The sequence below is a fragment of the Schistocerca americana genome, chromosome 2, assembly GCF_021461395.2.
Source record: "Schistocerca americana isolate TAMUIC-IGC-003095 chromosome 2, iqSchAmer2.1, whole genome shotgun sequence".
NCBI classification, from domain to species: Eukaryota; Metazoa; Arthropoda; class Insecta; order Orthoptera; family Acrididae; genus Schistocerca; species Schistocerca americana.
Genome location: NC_060120.1, coordinates 1,094,179,376 through 1,094,196,121, shown reverse-complemented (window position 1 = coordinate 1,094,196,121; position 16,746 = coordinate 1,094,179,376). Strand labels below are relative to the sequence as shown.

Here is a 16,746-nt window from a genome sequence, read left to right as displayed (position 1 = left end):
CTGGCATTGGCAGAGATGAACAAACAGGGAAGTGGACATAAAGTGTTCCGCACAAATCCGATATGTGACGAATCCGAACGACGCACCCGCCGGACACCTTTTATTGTGCCACTTACGTGCAGTTACTATTTTTAGGAAAGTGGTTAGCGCCGGGCGTGAACGTGCACAGTTTTTCTTTTCATTCTTGTTCTAAGGAGGATAGCCAGGCTGATAGCTTGATGATGTGCGTTGCAAAGCAATACTTAAATATACAGCTGTAGAACCAGCGGTATATTTACAATGTGCAGCCGACATTTTTATAGGCTGGTACGCCGATACTTTTTATACATGAAGGACCGATAACGATATTTTTAAGCATCGCTTTATCGGATTCCCGATATTTTAGAAATATCGACGGTCCTAATTGTCACCATAGTCAGGTGCTCCCATTCCTGAATCGGTGCCACGTTATAAACTGGTGACCCACAACTGCTATGTCCCCCCCCCCCCCCGCCCCCACACACAGCAGAAGCCCTTCCCCAGGGATGAACTGCTGCACCAGAGCTGCTCGCCTCCTTCCCAAAGGACCCTCCCCCCCCCCCCCCCTCTGCGCCATCTCCTAGACAGTTGACTGCCCACCCTTGTCAAAATAACACAACTATTCGAAAAACTAAGCCAGGCTGGAATTTATTCACATTCCGACACACATGGAGAATCCTAAGAGTACCGGGACAGTGACTGCTTCCCTGCTGACAGCTTGTGGCGAATTACTTACCTCAAGTAGACGGGAAGGGGAAGAGAGAGAGAGAGAGAGAGAGAGAGAGAGAGAGAGAGAGAGAGAGAGAGAGAGAGACCTCGCAGCGGTCAAAAATACGCGCGAGACGTTTAGCCGTCGCACGTTGTAAATTTCCCCGACGCCACCACTTGGGTAACAACATAAATCTTGCCCCTTGCAACGTCTCCGCCAATTTTCCACGCATGAAAAGCATCTGCTGGAATGGACCGACGGATATGTCACAACGAGCCACTTGAAACAATTTCTCCGGGAATATTTGGAGGAGGATAAACACTGCATGTATTTTGCTGATGACGCTGTAGACAGAAAGCTGTAGCGAGGCGCACGAGGCCGGCGCCGGATCGACGCTGGGTGCAGTCGGTCGGCCGCCAACACGCGGCGCGGACCCCCGCAGAATCACTGCAAGCAGTCACAGCCATCCTAAGCTTACACTCTACTTAACCTAAGTTACGGTAAGGACAAACACACACACCCATGCCAGAGGGAGGACTCGAACCTCTGCCGGAACCAGTCGCACTGCCCACGACTGTGAGGGACAGCAGTCCCCGTGTGTATACAGGGCCCGGCAATAAAACCTCCCTCATTTTAATAGGTTGTTACAGAAAAACAAAATATGATAGAGAAAAACTACTTTCATTTATTAAAAAGAGATACATTGCCATTTTGGATTATTTGGTTTCAAAAATTATACCTGCTACAAGACGTCCTCGATTGTTGACACATTCACGAAGTCTATCCCAAAAGTTCTCCTTACGTCCTCATGTCATTTCGCTTGGAATGGCTGCCACTTCTTGGGTAACGGCCTCTTTAAGTGCTCTCACTGTTGTGGGACAATGCTTGTAATCTAGAGCCTTTAAGTGTCTCCAGAGAAAAAAATCACAAGGCGATACATTAGGCGACGTCGAGGGCCACGCGATGTCTCCTCGCAGAGAGACAAGATGACGATGAACCAACTCGCGCAGCATCTATCTTGCTGCAACAACACTTCTCGATCGTCGTGATCTGCAATAAGCCAGTTTACCCTAGTTGAAGGAAGGTCTCTAGCATGTGGCAATAATGGTTTGAACTAACCATTACCGTGTGGCCACCTTCTTCGAAAAAAATACGGTCCTCACAAAAAACATTCAGCAACGGCGTACCAAACTGTCAAATGAGGGCTGTGAAGTGGTCGCTGATGAATTTCACGATGGTTTTCTGCAGCCCAGTAGCAGAAATTTTGTTTGTTTACAGTTCATGATAAGTGGAAATGGGGCTCTCCGAAGAAATAAACAAAGCGCCAGTTGGAAGGAACTTACGAATTTCCTCACGGGCAGCACTGTGGGTTTCAAAATCTCTTTTATTTAATTCCCGGGTAACGATCATTCTGAAGGGGTGCACTGAAGTTCTCAACGACGACTCCTCCTTACACTCCTGTCGGACAATCGCGGGCCAGCTGCCTGTTTAGGTGCCGACCGCACTGGTGCTGGCTGCACAGACACTCCGACACACGCGCCACGTTTCCCGGCGTTTTTGCAGTCCGAGGGCGGCCAGCAAGTTTCCTTTCCAGTGCTGAACCTGTCTTTCTAAAGTTCGACACCCACAGTTGAATAGTTTTTCTGTCCGGGACACGATCATGTTGGGAAAGTTCGAATCGTCTCCGAAAAGCCCGCAGATTACTATTCACAGAAGCAACGTTACGAGTGAATTGCTCCACAACAAATGCACAATGCTCACCAAGCGCACACCGCTTTCACACTCCGCGTCAGTATCCTCACTACAACCCGTAAGCCGGCCACGTCAAATGCGCGAGGTTTTACTGCCAGGCCCTGTAACTGCTCCACAGATGTCCTGTTTACGGAGTTAGTAGCAGATAACTGCCGCTATGAGTTTGTCAGACTCATTTTAAGAGTCATTCTCTGTTACCAACGACCGTTATTTTTATAGGAGTGATGTGAGCATAGTATAATTTCTGAACCACGATCGGATGTGAACAGTGGGCGCTATACACTTCTAGAAAGCTATATAGTGCACGGTTCACAAAGAATCGATGTTTTCTTTGGTGTGCAAGGTAGTAGTACAGAAACCAGCGAGGAGGATTACGTCATGCGCTGGAAATACATTTCCTACATTGGAATATTAACAGCATTACATTACACACGACTAATAGGTCGGAAACCACACCGCGCCAACATTATACCGTATTTTAAGTGTAGAACAGTGTAGCTTTAGGAGTGTATGTGTTTATGTTCTCTCTTACCAATACCTTCTTGACACTGACCCCAGACACTTGAGCAGTACTTCAGAATTTATAGCACAGTTGATTTACGTAAACTGCTTCAAACTCCTTCCGTCTGGAACTCCATCGTGCACAAAAACCGCACGTTTCTTCTTATTAGCCGTCTGTTATATCTTTACACTTTCATATCTACTGAAGGAATCTTGTGCACTTGGATGGGTGCCGTAAGATTGGTTTGGAACAGCAGTTACGGACTCGGCTCACTCCGCTCCTTCACGAGGCGTGGATCTAGCGGTCTACTGCTGGTCACCCGCAAATTTAATCGGTGACATTTTTGCAGGGAGAGTTAGTCAAAGACAAAGTGACGAGATCTTTCAATCTCTAACTTTATGCTAAGAATACGAGAATGCGCTGTGACTCGCATCCGTATAGGGAAAGATAGTCAATGATAATCGTAAATTACGCACTATGATTGAAGTGCTAGAAATATGTAGACCGTTGTCTGATATACTTTTGGCATGCATATGTTCGAGAATTAACAATGAATGGACGTACTGCACATCATCTATCTACATTCGCAATGATACTAGCAAAATGCAGAAGGGCTGGTTTTAGCAATGATGCAGGAATTGGGAAGCGTGCTGCCATATCACTGGTAGGCAGTGAAAACTAGTAAAACTGCTAAAACTGATGGACTATCAGCTGTGTTGCTTAGTATTACAGTACATCGATGACGTCTTTTCCATTCTACCCATCCACTGGTACGCTGTTGGTTACCACATAATGACTGACTGACAGCGCTTGTTTGGGATGGAGAAAGAGTCTTGGTGGAGGGGAAACACATTCCGGAGATGGCTTGCACCGAAACAGTGAAAACAGTGATGGCGTATATGACTGCAATATGAGAAGGAATCAATCGAAATGGAACACCGAGCCACCTGCTATCGTATCACTGTGAAAGATCAGTTCAGATGTAGAGGTCATCAGTCACTTTCAAACAGCTGTTTGGAAACACCCCACAATGCCGCAAAACTATTCCAGGTTCCATATGTTGTGACTGTCTTTTACTTAAATCATCCTGCGTGTGTGTGTGTGTGTGTGTGTGTGTGTGTGTGTGTGTGTGTGTGTTCTGGGAGCAGCAGCATAATTTATAACATGCAATGTCCTGCTTTCAACCGCAGCCAGTGGATTAAATGTGTTAATGTCAGTTTAGAACCTGACACATACGCAAAATTTATGGTGGTGTTCAAATCTGTCATGCGCTCCTTGGACGTATTACAGCAGAAAAAAACACTGTAGCAAACAACAACACAGGACCCCTCTCTTGCGACTGACAGTCTGTGGGACATGGTCTCCCTACAGTACAGGCGACGAACCTTTACACTGGTCTGTACAGGCCACTTCCATCATTGAGTGGATCAATACTTGTATATTTAATGGGGGTCAGCACATATGCTCGAAGCCAGCACACAGACAGTATTTGTTTTTCATAGATATGTATCGGAAGACAGGCACACTGTAAAAATGTTATTGTGTTCTCTATTGGATGACATCAGCGGAGTTTTTTTTATAGTTCACAGCTTTTCATTCTCTGTTGGATGGCATATGATAGAAACAATGCTTGGGTAACAGAGGTGAATGCACCCTGAGAGACACAGATCTTGGACTGCAGTACCTGTACATAGTTTGGAAACCCATTGCAATACAGTTGCAAAATCCTTATCCTTCTAGCTCCCGTACTGTCTTTTTCTTCTACTACCTCGAGTTGTAGAAGAAAGCTTCACTTGGGGTCGGCCTTACACTTCGTACGCTGTTCGAGGAGCTGTGACAAAATGTTCCCATTTCCATTGACTGGTCAAAAAAACGGTCCTGTTCTATTAACTCAGCCCAGCCTATTTCTGTACAGGTTGCAGGCGGTGACAGATATAGCGCTCTCCGACTTCTGTTCGGTTCTGAATTAAACTGGAACGATCACGTGAACAAAGCTGTAGGGAGGGCAGAGTCTGAGGAACAGCTACAAGGTGCATTAGAAGTGCTTTGTGATTATAATTTTAAATCTGGTAAAAAAAAATAGGCTTTTAGGAACAAAATTTCCATGTATTAAAACAAAAACGTTTAATTGGTTTCTTCAGTTACCATTGGCAACTACTTCCACGCTCACATAGTGTGATTAAATGCGTTAATGCTCTTGATGAATCGCTAGTAAATAAAGTAAATTCTTAAGAAAAGGTTTTGAAAGTAAATTCACGGTTCACTGCAGAACGGGAAAAACCGCCAGGTGCAAATTTGAATCGAAGTATTTAGACGTCAACAGCTGCTAGCAAAGAGGGAAAGAGCAGAGTATGTTAAGACACACCGTAAGTAGCTTGCACACCAACTTTATAAACAAAACATTGTCTTTAACTTAAAAGAACCAATAATGTACAAACGTCTGTATTGAATTTGCAGAATAACCACGGAAGATGCTTTATAAATAAAAGCGAAACATCTGGTGTTACTCTTTTTCATTAAATTGCAGTCAGCTCAAGACGGATAACGAATAGTAACAGGTTTTAACAGCAGCTGCGGAAGATGGACAGGCAAACAACCGGATTACAAACACTCTCTTCTGGTAGGAGCGGATTACCAGAAGCAGTAAAAAATAATTGGAGGCATTCTTGTCGAGCCACGCCTTTACGAACATCGTAAAAAATATCATCCAACGAGAAAATGTTAATAGCAAATTTTAATATTTTTCTCGACACAGTTTCTTCAAAAGCTGGCACAAAATGAACGACTCGGCCGCGAGTTGTGAATTGCCAACAGCAGTGACGTCACGCGAAAGGGCGATCGTAAAAACTGGAAGAGGTGCCTCGACTGCTGCTTCCTCCACTGATCCCGCTGGAAAATACATTCAAAGTTCCGGTTCTAATTATATCTCATACCGAAATAACGCTTATGTTGCAGTGTTTTAAAATATATTTGACAATATTTTTAAAAACATTTATTTATTCACCTTCAGTTATAATCTGCTACTTTTGATCACGTGACGTCTGGATAAGGGAAACAGCACCTCGCAACTTACGCAGTTGCACGCATACAAACAACTGTATCGTCACACGATCCCGCCATAAATGGTTACAGACGTTCCCAGATCTCAAAGACAATTCGTAAAAAGATGTCAATCTTTAAATAATGCATTTACAATCTATATCTTTGTAGCTTATTAATGTGTGTTCAAACGTACATAGATAAAAATGTAGTAACTGTCTGGAACGTTTTAATTTTACACTGTGATAGAGGACAAAAAATACTGATAGCTAATTCCGACATGACACAAACACAGGCACGAGTGTTATTTATGCAAACGTTACTTCAAAAAGGAACGTATAATAATTTAACTGAATTAGAAAGAAAAGTTGTGGCTTCCTCTGCTGTTGTACTTGCGAGTCGACCGGGGATCGGCAGCCCTTGGTGCAGACTGCCTGCCACAGACGCGAACGCAACTACCAAAATAAAAATTTAATTAAACTAATATAATTGCAAATGTTCCAGCTAACTTTGAAGATTAGAACAAAATAATATACTTCTCGTTATGGCACGCGTGTAGCACTGGAAACACCGTCCCAGTGACACTGGAATTCAGTGAGCACGAATCCTCTGACGACATTTGTTTTATAAGGGTCGCCTCATTATCAGAATGCTGTAGGAGGAAATGCTGGGGTGAGAAAGGTTATGTTCAAATATAATAATTTATTTGGACTCAGTCACAACGATTTGCATTGAGATTGTATTGATTCGCAATTACTTCCATCAAAAGTGTAAATGGCAATACCGTAACAATTTCTGGATTTTTTGGATCACCAGCGGTATTAATATTCTAACCAAACAGTGTCTGTGCGAAAGGCACCCGAATGCCGTCTGGAGGACTGTGCATTGATATGTAAATAATTTTCCAGAGTCTGGGCAACTCACAAAATGCGCGTACACTGGATAGGTCCTGCACGATAAAGAAATAACGGCAAAGTGCAATCGCGAGTTGCAAAACATACTCGGAAATACTGAGCCACGCGATGCAAGAACAAACTCGTAACGCCGCACGCGACACTTACTCGGAAACAGCTGAGAGCAGAGTTGTCCGAGACAGCCGCCGTGCGCCACGGACCCGTCCACACACTCTCCGAGATAACCCCGCCCGACTAGACCGACTCTCAAAGCTCCTGAAATTACCGCAGCAGGACAGGAAATTGCAAAGTACGCCACAGTGACAGCTGAAAATCACCCTCTCTTTTCCTGCCAATGGAGAGACTACAGAATATTCTCATCAACAATACCGGCCGTCACCTTACGATTGGCAGGAAGACACCTCGACGCACGAAAGCACCTCACCTGCCACGCTATTAACGAGAACCTAGTGGTGGCCCTTCTTTCCCGGTTCTGCCTACCAGATGAGCTACGGACACCGATCGAACCTTTCTGGACTCCTGATGGCTAGCATGGCTCTTAAAGGTGCTTCTGTAGCACTTGGCGCCCGAAGCGGATTTTACTCGCGTGACCGCTGCCGTTGATGGAACTGAGTGATGACGGCACATAGAGGTTTGCAAGTGAAAAGAATTACGTACGTCGGTTTAGTCGACTGGGAAAAAGCACATGGAAGAGCTGACTAGTGCATGCTGTCGAAGCTTCTTAAAGATACTGGTATAGACTGGAACAGTAAAAGGTTGATACAGCAGGAACAGAAAGTCGTAGTTCGAGTAGAAAAAGATGAGATCCGAGGGGTGGGCACTGGAAGAGGTGTGAGACCGGGCTGCTGTATGTAACCATCACTTTTCGATATATATGCTGAAATGCTAATGAATAAGGCCTCGGGAAAATCAAAAAAACTTGTACTGGGAGGAGAAAGAATAAAACCGTCAAGTACGCAGAAGATATGACGGTACTCTGCGGATTTCTACATCAACAAGGACGGTTCCTGGTCGTACAGAATTCACCTCAGAGTCGACTACGTAATATCTACCGAATGTCACTCTCTGATCAGGAACGCTACTCTTGGGGTACGGTAAGAATGAACACGCTCAGCTCGCAATTTGACTATCTTTTTTTTCTTTTTTTAATTAATGTCGTAGTCAACAGTAACACTACGAAAAAATTATTTCTCGCCGTTCCGTTTCCCAATGTGGGGAGGGGTGGGACGTACAGGGTTATTCGTAAGTGCCTCCTGTGATTCACAAGAGGACAGCGTAAAAACTACCGAACGTGCAGAAAACAGGCGCACGTCGGTGGATGAAACACCTCTGCAAGTTTTTCAGTAACAGTACCGTTGTTTAATACGGGCACCGTCTGGCACGTGCTAAACGTCAGGATGGCGCAGCAGCAGCTTGCGTCATTGCGTTGCCTGTCTGCATTCGATGCGACAGTACCAAGTGGAGAGAGGCGGGGGGCAGCCAGGCAGGTGCCACTGGCAGGCCAGGCCAGGCCAGGCCAGGCCAGGCTCCACCTCCACAGGTACTGAGCAGTAAGCAGCAAGCAGTAAGCAGCAAGAGGCGCGCAGCCCATCCCCGTGGCCCCCGACTGCCGCCGAGTCCCGCTCCACGTGTAGCGCACCGGGCAGCGTGCCCCTCCCCTCTCCTTCCTGTGAACGTCCGAACAGTGCTGGACATCTGCTGTCTACTCGAGCGATCACTGTTTGCTGCTGTGGGGGTCGAAGGGCTTTCCTTGTCGCCGCTGCATACCGCATCGATAACTACAGTTCGATCGAGCAACTTCGCAGAAATCGAGTATTTCTCCAAATGTGCGGACAACTAATTGCAGTAATTTGAAATGACGGGACTGGGCGTTCGTAGACGGAGCGATGGATGCTGATCTCCAGAACCGATAGCCTTAAAAATCGACTATGTGGTTACGCATTAGCGATACAGCTGGGGAGGGGAAGAAGCGGTACGTGGTCTGGCCTATTACAGTTTTTGATGGCCTAGAATGACAGACATAACACTGGGGTGACTATTTGTCGGTTCGGGTTCTTGGTTAATTTTTCCTACTCTGGTTCTTTCTTTGTTGTTCTTCTCCTAGATTTCGTTCTCCCGGTAGCTTGGCTAATAGCTCTAGAGGGAGAAGCTTGTATCACTGGCAGCTTACTGGGGTGTGACATCAAAGTGACTGTCTTCTGTAGCACTTCTTTTTCGGCCGGTGTGCTCTGGCCTAGACGAGAGAGGAAACTTTCCTGGAATCACACTGAGCGAGACGGCACGGCAATTCGAATCTTTCCCCTCCCGCGGCCCCTGCCCTCGCTTCGGCTTTATGACGGCTCGAACTTTGCTGTCGACTCTTCCAGTGAGGCGTGTGAACGCTTGTAGAGAAATTGCAGGGCATTCTTCCTCAACAGTCGGGACGAGAGGAGGCAGAGAAGTTACACGCCGGGGTCTGGAGAGAAGCCGACATTCTGACGCATGCCAAGGGTCCGTTTCACAGATGCTGCCTTTCGACTGAGTGCTGGTACAAAGAACGACTGCCACCGAACTGTTCCTCGACTGTACGCCGTACACAGTGCTGTAAAATGTGTCGCTATCCCCTCGCATTACGCGTCTCCTTAGGCGAAGTAAGAGGACGACACCCTAACCACGAAAAACACCGCCACCTTGCAACACCGTATCCTCCGTGCTTAACTCGTGGCACTACACACGACGGCAGGAACAGTTCTCGAAGCATTCGCCAGACCCCGACGCTTCCACGGGGTTGGCAGGGGGTGCGGCCCCACATCACTCGTTCCCAGTCACGGGCTGTCCGCTGACCGCCCTCGTCGTTCACTGCAGGAACACGTGACGTACGAAGAGCTGCCCCGCCACTGGAGCCCACCGTCTTTAGTTCCGTACGCACAGCTGCTGCGTTCGCCGGACTCCTGGTAGCACTCTGAAGGTCCAGAGTGATTCCTTTCGCTGACTTCGTGCTGTTTCTTTACGACCACCCTCCGCAACGTTCGACAGTCCGTGCCCGTCAGTAGATGGGGATTACGTGCTCTCCATTTAGCTGTGCTCTTCCTACGCGTTTCCGCTTCAGAATCACATCGGCATCAATCGACTTTGGCAACTTTGGAAGGGCTGGCAGGTCGCCGATGGGATCGTTACTCAGGTGGTGTGTCGTGGGTTGTCCACGCTGGAGGCCAGCTCCATCCTGCTGTAGCTGCTCCTCTACTGGCAGCAGAACAGCCCCCCGCTTCCTCTGCCTCTAGTGGCATCTGGTGGTCAGTTTCTGGATACCTTTGACCAGATAGTCAATGTGGCGAACAGAAAACCGGAAGGAGGGCACGAGTTAAAACACGAAGGAATATTTTACACGGCGGTAGCGAGAGACGTAGAAGGCAAAGACTGTCAGCCTATCCGCAGATGCTAAGGTCTTCGACAAGTACTTCAGGACGACGAGATAAAATCCTCTTCTAGGATGAAGACAGGGGAACAGAGGAGAAGACTGCTGGTGTCGAGTGCAAGCATACTAGGCCATAAATTTATTAGCACATTTATTACAAAAACAATTCATTAAGGCACAGAAAATTATGTGAGACAATCTGAGAAGCTACCCCCAGAGTTAATCAAACTAATTTCCAAGACCACAAGTGTTCGTAGATATTACATAACTCGTAGAAAAATGACTGGGACGAAACTGAAAAAATGTATTTTTTGAGAACAACATTAAGTTAAAAAAATTGATAGATGGTTAGGATAGAGGTCTAATCAGATCACATGACTATAAAATTAACATTGACAATAGCTAACAGCTCATTAACGTCAGCTTTCCACTATCGAGTGACTGTTTGCAGATAATTAGAAGGAAGACCACTGGTTCCAAGCAAGTGGAATAGCCTGTCAACATAACATTCAGAGTGGGACACAGGTGGGAGTTGCAGAGCCGTCTGTTTGTGTGTGGCCGCCGATCACCACGAGCGTCACACACACACTCAGTGACGGCGTTTGCCGCACCCGGGCCTCTCTAGCTGGACCCTCTGTATGAACAACTGGTAGTGGCAACACTGCTGTGGAGACAGTATGCAGTGGAAGCTACTATTGTCGCCGGTAGCACACGTTACCTCCGGGCAGATGGACTCGCCCGTCCCACGTCACCGGCGTGCGCACAATCGAGGCAAACACAGTCACTTGTGAGCTGAAGCTTCTTTATTTAAACGAGTGTGTCTGTATTTAAATTTCAGAGTGACTGAGAAGATGAAACTCCTACGTTACTTGATTCTGAAACAGCTGAGTAAACCTGAACGTACTGAGTCTACTTTCTCTTTACCTTTTCTTATCACGTCAACACTGACCCACAATATTCTAGCGCAGCGCAATCTGACTGCTCAAAAAAATTACAACCTGACTTCAAATAATTAATTCAAAGAACGGCCCTGACCAAAAAGAAATTTTAACAATAACCTATACATTTCATTAAGCACCTACCTCACAAAAATTTTCGTTACGCGAACTACTGCAATACAGCGAGCGTCGACGGCCGCCGTGGCCGAGCGGTTCTGGGCGCTTCAGTCCGGAACTGCGCTGCTGCTACGGTCGCAGGTCCGAATCCTGCCTCGGACATGGATGTGTGTGATGTCCTTAGGTTAGTTAGGTTTAAGAAGTTCTAAGTCTAGGGGACTGATGACGTCAGATGTTAAGTCCGATAGTGCTTAGAGACATTTTGAACAGCGAGCGTCAATACTGTCAGCTAAATAAAAGATTCAAAGTACTAAACCCACTATCTACTAATAGGTATGTGGTCAGCAAAGGAAAGATTTTGTTTGAAACCAAATAATCTATTTTTTACCTTAATAATGTGACGTCCAGTTCAAACACGAATGTAACTCTTCATTGACATCCAGTACAAAGATATATAATCATGAATAATTTTCAATCTCCAAGTCGGATACTTCCATATCGTTAGCCTACGCTAACACTTCAGACCTCTACCGTCCATCAGTGCTAACCTCTCACATTTAAGATCCATCACTGCTGGCTGTTCACCTCCAACTGCCGAACAGTACTTCCATCAGTGCTGGTGACTAACTTCCAACTGCCCAACACTACTGGCGATTAACTTCCAACAACGAGTCCGACCAGCCACAGAGACTCTTACAAAGAGAGCGCAGTCAGAGATCCAATGCAAAGCGCTACACAGCGCTGCCAACACAGAATCAGCCCTCTTACAGAGCGAGCGGTCTACCGCAACGGTCTCACTAGGTTTTCGAAACAGGAACAACGGAGTTGGATCAAGATTGAATGTGCCAGATGTCGTACAGCACGACAGTGTCATCAAGGTCTTCAAGAGGCGTGCGGGGAATCGGCATTGCCGTACAGAACAGTGGCACGTTGGGTAAAAGCCTTCAAAGAAGGTCGGCAAACTGTGGCAGGTGGTCCTAGCGCCTCTGAAGAAGATGTGCATGCTGTTGCCGCGTTAGTGGACAGTTATCGACGCCGTACGATTCGTGAGTTCGCCCACGAAACCGGATCAGCGCATACTACTGTGCTTCGCATCCTGAAGGAACCCCTGGGCAGGCGAAAAACTGCATCACGATGGGTTCCGCACGACTTGACGGAAATGCAGAAATGGATGCGTTACGACGCTGCTCGGACGCACTTGGAGCGCTATGTGCGCGAAGGAGAGGCTTTCTTACTCTGCATTGTAACACTGGATGAGACATGGGCCACATCGTACGAGCCAGAACTGAAACACCGATCCGACGAATAGCGTCATTGTGGGTCGCCGCGAAAGTAGAAAATGCGTCAGAGCCCCAGTATGGTGAAAGTTACGGTGATTCTGATGTACGACTGTGATAGTGTTATCCTAAGGCATTACGTTCCTCCACAGCAGACAGCCAATGCACAGTAATACTGTTCGTTTTTGGAGCATCAACTGCGACCAGCTTTGCGAAAGAAGCGGCGACAGTTTCTGAGCAACCCACCCATCAGTTTGCACGAGAATGCGCGGGCGCACACAGCGCAAGCTGTGGCTGCTCTGTTCGGTCGATGGGACTGGGAAGTACTGTACCGTCCACCATACTCCCCGGACTTACAATCGCACCAAAAAGTATTGGCACACGTGCGTATTTATCGTTGCTGGTTACAAACGCCGCACTTTCCGGTACACAGTACATGTACGTGCTACCTCACATACCAGACATTACAATTCTGCCCATAGTGCCTACCATTAACAAAGAAATGCAGTGTTATGGGCAAACACGTATCTCCTCTGCACACAAAAAGTATTGGCACAGAGCATGGCATCTCGGTATATTGCTGGGTTTTCAGGTACCGGAACGCCATCTGCTGACACATTAGACACTGCGTGTTGTTGACGGCCCGGTCGCCAGTATGTTGCTGTAGTGCGCGATAGTGGTCAGCATGGGGCCGAAGAAGAAGGAACATTCAGTGGCGTTGCGTGAGAGAGTGGTATTGCTCCATTCACAAGGGAGAAGCTATCGACAAATCGGAGCAGAGGTGTCTGTGAGCTACACCACGGTAAGAGCCATCATTCAGAAATATAAAGAGACTGGAACAACAGTGAATAAGTGTCGTCCTGGACGTCCAAAAGTGCTTACAACCCGAGAGCGTCGCCATATCATCGCACTTGCTCGGAAGGAACCTGCTACAAGTGCAGCAACTATTGCTGAGATTGTTCAGACAACGTCCGACAAGACGGTTAGTGTTCAGACTATACGAAATGTGTTGAATGAGGCTGACATGCATGGACGTTCTCCCAGGAAGAAGCCATACATTTCGGAAATTAACCGGCAGAAACGCCTGCAGTTTGCCAAGGACTACATCAGCAAGCCGATGGAGTTTTGGAACACTGTGATATTTAGCGACGAATCGAAGTTCAATGTGTTCGGATTTGATGCAAGAAAGAAAATTTGGCGCAAGCCGAATACGCACCTCGACATCAAACACATGCATCCCACAGTCAAACACGGTGGGGGCGGTATCATGGTCTGGGGCTGTATGGCGGCTTCCGGCGTTGGAAATCTAGCTGTAATTCACGGCACAATGGATCATATGAGATACATTGACGTGTTGCGAGGTAATTTACACGCTAGTGCACAGAAATTGGGCCTTACTGGGGTGTTTCAGTTCCAGCAAGACAACGACCCAAAACATACCGCCATGAAAACCCGGGAGTGGTTACTGTACAATGCCCCCAGAAGGGTTCTAACACCACCTCAGAGCCCTGATTTGAACCCCATTGAGAACCTGTGGGCTCATCTTGACACACAAGTCAGAAAAAGGCGTCCGTCCGGTAAAAACGACTTGGAGAAAGTGCTCCTGGAGGAATGGTCGAAAATTACCCCTGATATCACCCGGAATTTAATACAAAGCATTCCTAGGCGTTTACGTGCTGTTATAGATGCTAAAGGGATGCACACTAGCTATTAGATGGTGAACATCAATGAAGAAAACGAACACACTGTCCGATTCATATGCGTGTGCCAATACTTTTTTGGGTGCAGAAGAGCGATGTTTTTTTTCATGACACTGTATGTTACTTTAAGGACAGGTGATTTTGACATATTTGTAAACTATGTAATGTAAGGTGTCACATGTATGGGTTCTGTTCTGAAATATATGTTTCGTTTAACCTACAACCACTAAAATGTAACTGTGCCAATACTTTTTGGTGCGATTGTATATCTGGGTGACTTTGATTTGATTCCGAAGATGAAGGAATCACTTCGTAGCATTCGCTTCAGAATTGAACCACTAATGAACAATTTGGATTTGCAACACAAATAGACACTGTAAATACACTCGAAAAAGGCGAACATTGCACACGAAACCCCCGCTTCGAGAATGAACAGCACATTTTAATCATGCGGCGAAACTTAGACAAACAGCTCGAGCACAACTAGTTTGGTCAAACACATTCACAGAAATGCAAGTCGAGCGAGATCATTTAAAGTACTGACGAATGAAGATGTTTACGTTCTCTACGGAGTTAGAATAGCCACTGTGTAACGCAACCTTCTCGTGCACGCGGTAATTGCACACTCACCATAATGTCTAGCAGATCGAAGCGGAAGTTGAGAACTGCTCGACGAGGGCTGCTAACGAGTAGGTGTTAAGAGTGCTGCAACGCTCACTGTTTGACCGGTCACGGCTCGCCTGTTGACGGGGGGACCGAGCCGCTCGTGTCCGGCCCCACTCGACTCGGCTCGGTCACGTACTCGCCCCATGTCTGTTGTCCGGATTCCGGACACGCGGATAACCGAGCATGGCCGGTCACCGCCGACGTCTCACCTCGCCTCGTCCCGGCTCGCTGCACTGTACTGTACAAATCCAACGCCTCTCTCTCTCTCTCTCTCTCTCTCTCTCTCACACACACACACACACACACACACACACACACACTCTATATATTTATCTCTGTCTCTCTCTCTCTCTTTTAATACAAAAGTAACGTTTCCAAGAACGGGTACGTAACACAACTAAATTCATAGAGCACTTTCTTTTATAATATTTACTCCCGTCTTCCTAACGTCCGGCCATCCTGATTTAGGTTTTCCGTGATTTCCTTAAATCGCTCCAGGCAAATGCCGGGATGGTTCCTTTCAAAGGGCACGGCCGACTTCCTTCCCCGTCCTTCCCTAATCCGACGAGACCGATGACCTCGCTGTGTGGTCTCCTTCCCCAAAACAACCAACCAACATAACGTCCGGGAATTTTGTTGTAAATAAAACATTGATCACAAGAGACCAATCTGTGTTAATGTAATGTGTTGTAAGCGTCATATAGTGCATCTGATTATGCGAATCAGTCCACATATGAACTCTCGCAGCAAATGTTTTATTAATAACTTTCGCCGGCCGGTGTGGCCGAGCGGTTCTAGTCTGCAACCGTGCGACCGTTACGGTCGCATGTTCGAATCCTGCCCCGGGCATGGATGTGTGTGATGTCCTTTGGTTAGTCAGGTTTAAGTACTTCTAAGTTCTAGGGGACTGATGACCTTAGAAGTTAAGTCCCATAGTGCTCAGAGCCATTTGAACCATTTAATAACTTCCGAAATAACAGAAGGCATTATGTTGTTTCGTATTGCATCAGCTTGTTCTTTGACATGTCTGCTTATAGTAGAGGGATGTACCATGACATCTGCCACGTTAACTTCTCCATAATGGGCACCTAGATGTATTAATTCTAGGCCTAGTTCTCTGAAACCACCAGAAACAGCATTAAAAGGTCTCATATGTTTAGCACACATTGCAACACACTTTGCTGTAATAGTATTTTTTATTATTGCCGGTATTCCTGAAGGAGCTGTATCTTTGTGAGGTTTGTTGCAACTGTATTTCTTTAAATGAGTGGTTCCCGAATGGAAACACAATAATGTGGAGCAGTTTATGCACGATACGTACGCAGTAGACGCACTGTTTTCGTGTACAACAAACAAAAATATGCTCCATACTTGGCTTTTTAGACCCTCCCGTCTCTTCAATGTGTAAACATTGGTTTCAATCTTACGTCTTACTGCACTGCCTTCCCCGCACTGCATCGTTACAGAGAGAGAGACAGACACCACAAATGAGAAGACCGTACTGGCTGCGGTCTCACACGGATAATGACACGTGTAATGTGTTTGAAGTTACGTGCTACGTATTCGGTCACGGCTTCTATGCTCGGTCACAACAACGAGTGCGGGCAGGCTATCCAGTTAGGGTGTGCTCGCCCCACCTCGCATTTTGTGCTCGCTTACTCGGTCATGCAGGACTCTAGTAGGTGTCACGACGCGTTTGGTAGGAATCGGGAACCGACGG

The 16,746-nt window shown here is 46.7% G+C and overlaps 1 protein-coding gene across 3 annotated transcripts in view; it reads right to left on the bottom strand.

Annotated features, from left to right (window-relative positions):
• The window catches only part of LOC124596496, an 836,705-nt gene that overhangs the window by 282,743 nt on the left and 537,216 nt on the right, over window positions 1-16,746 (bottom strand). The window lies entirely within an intron of this gene.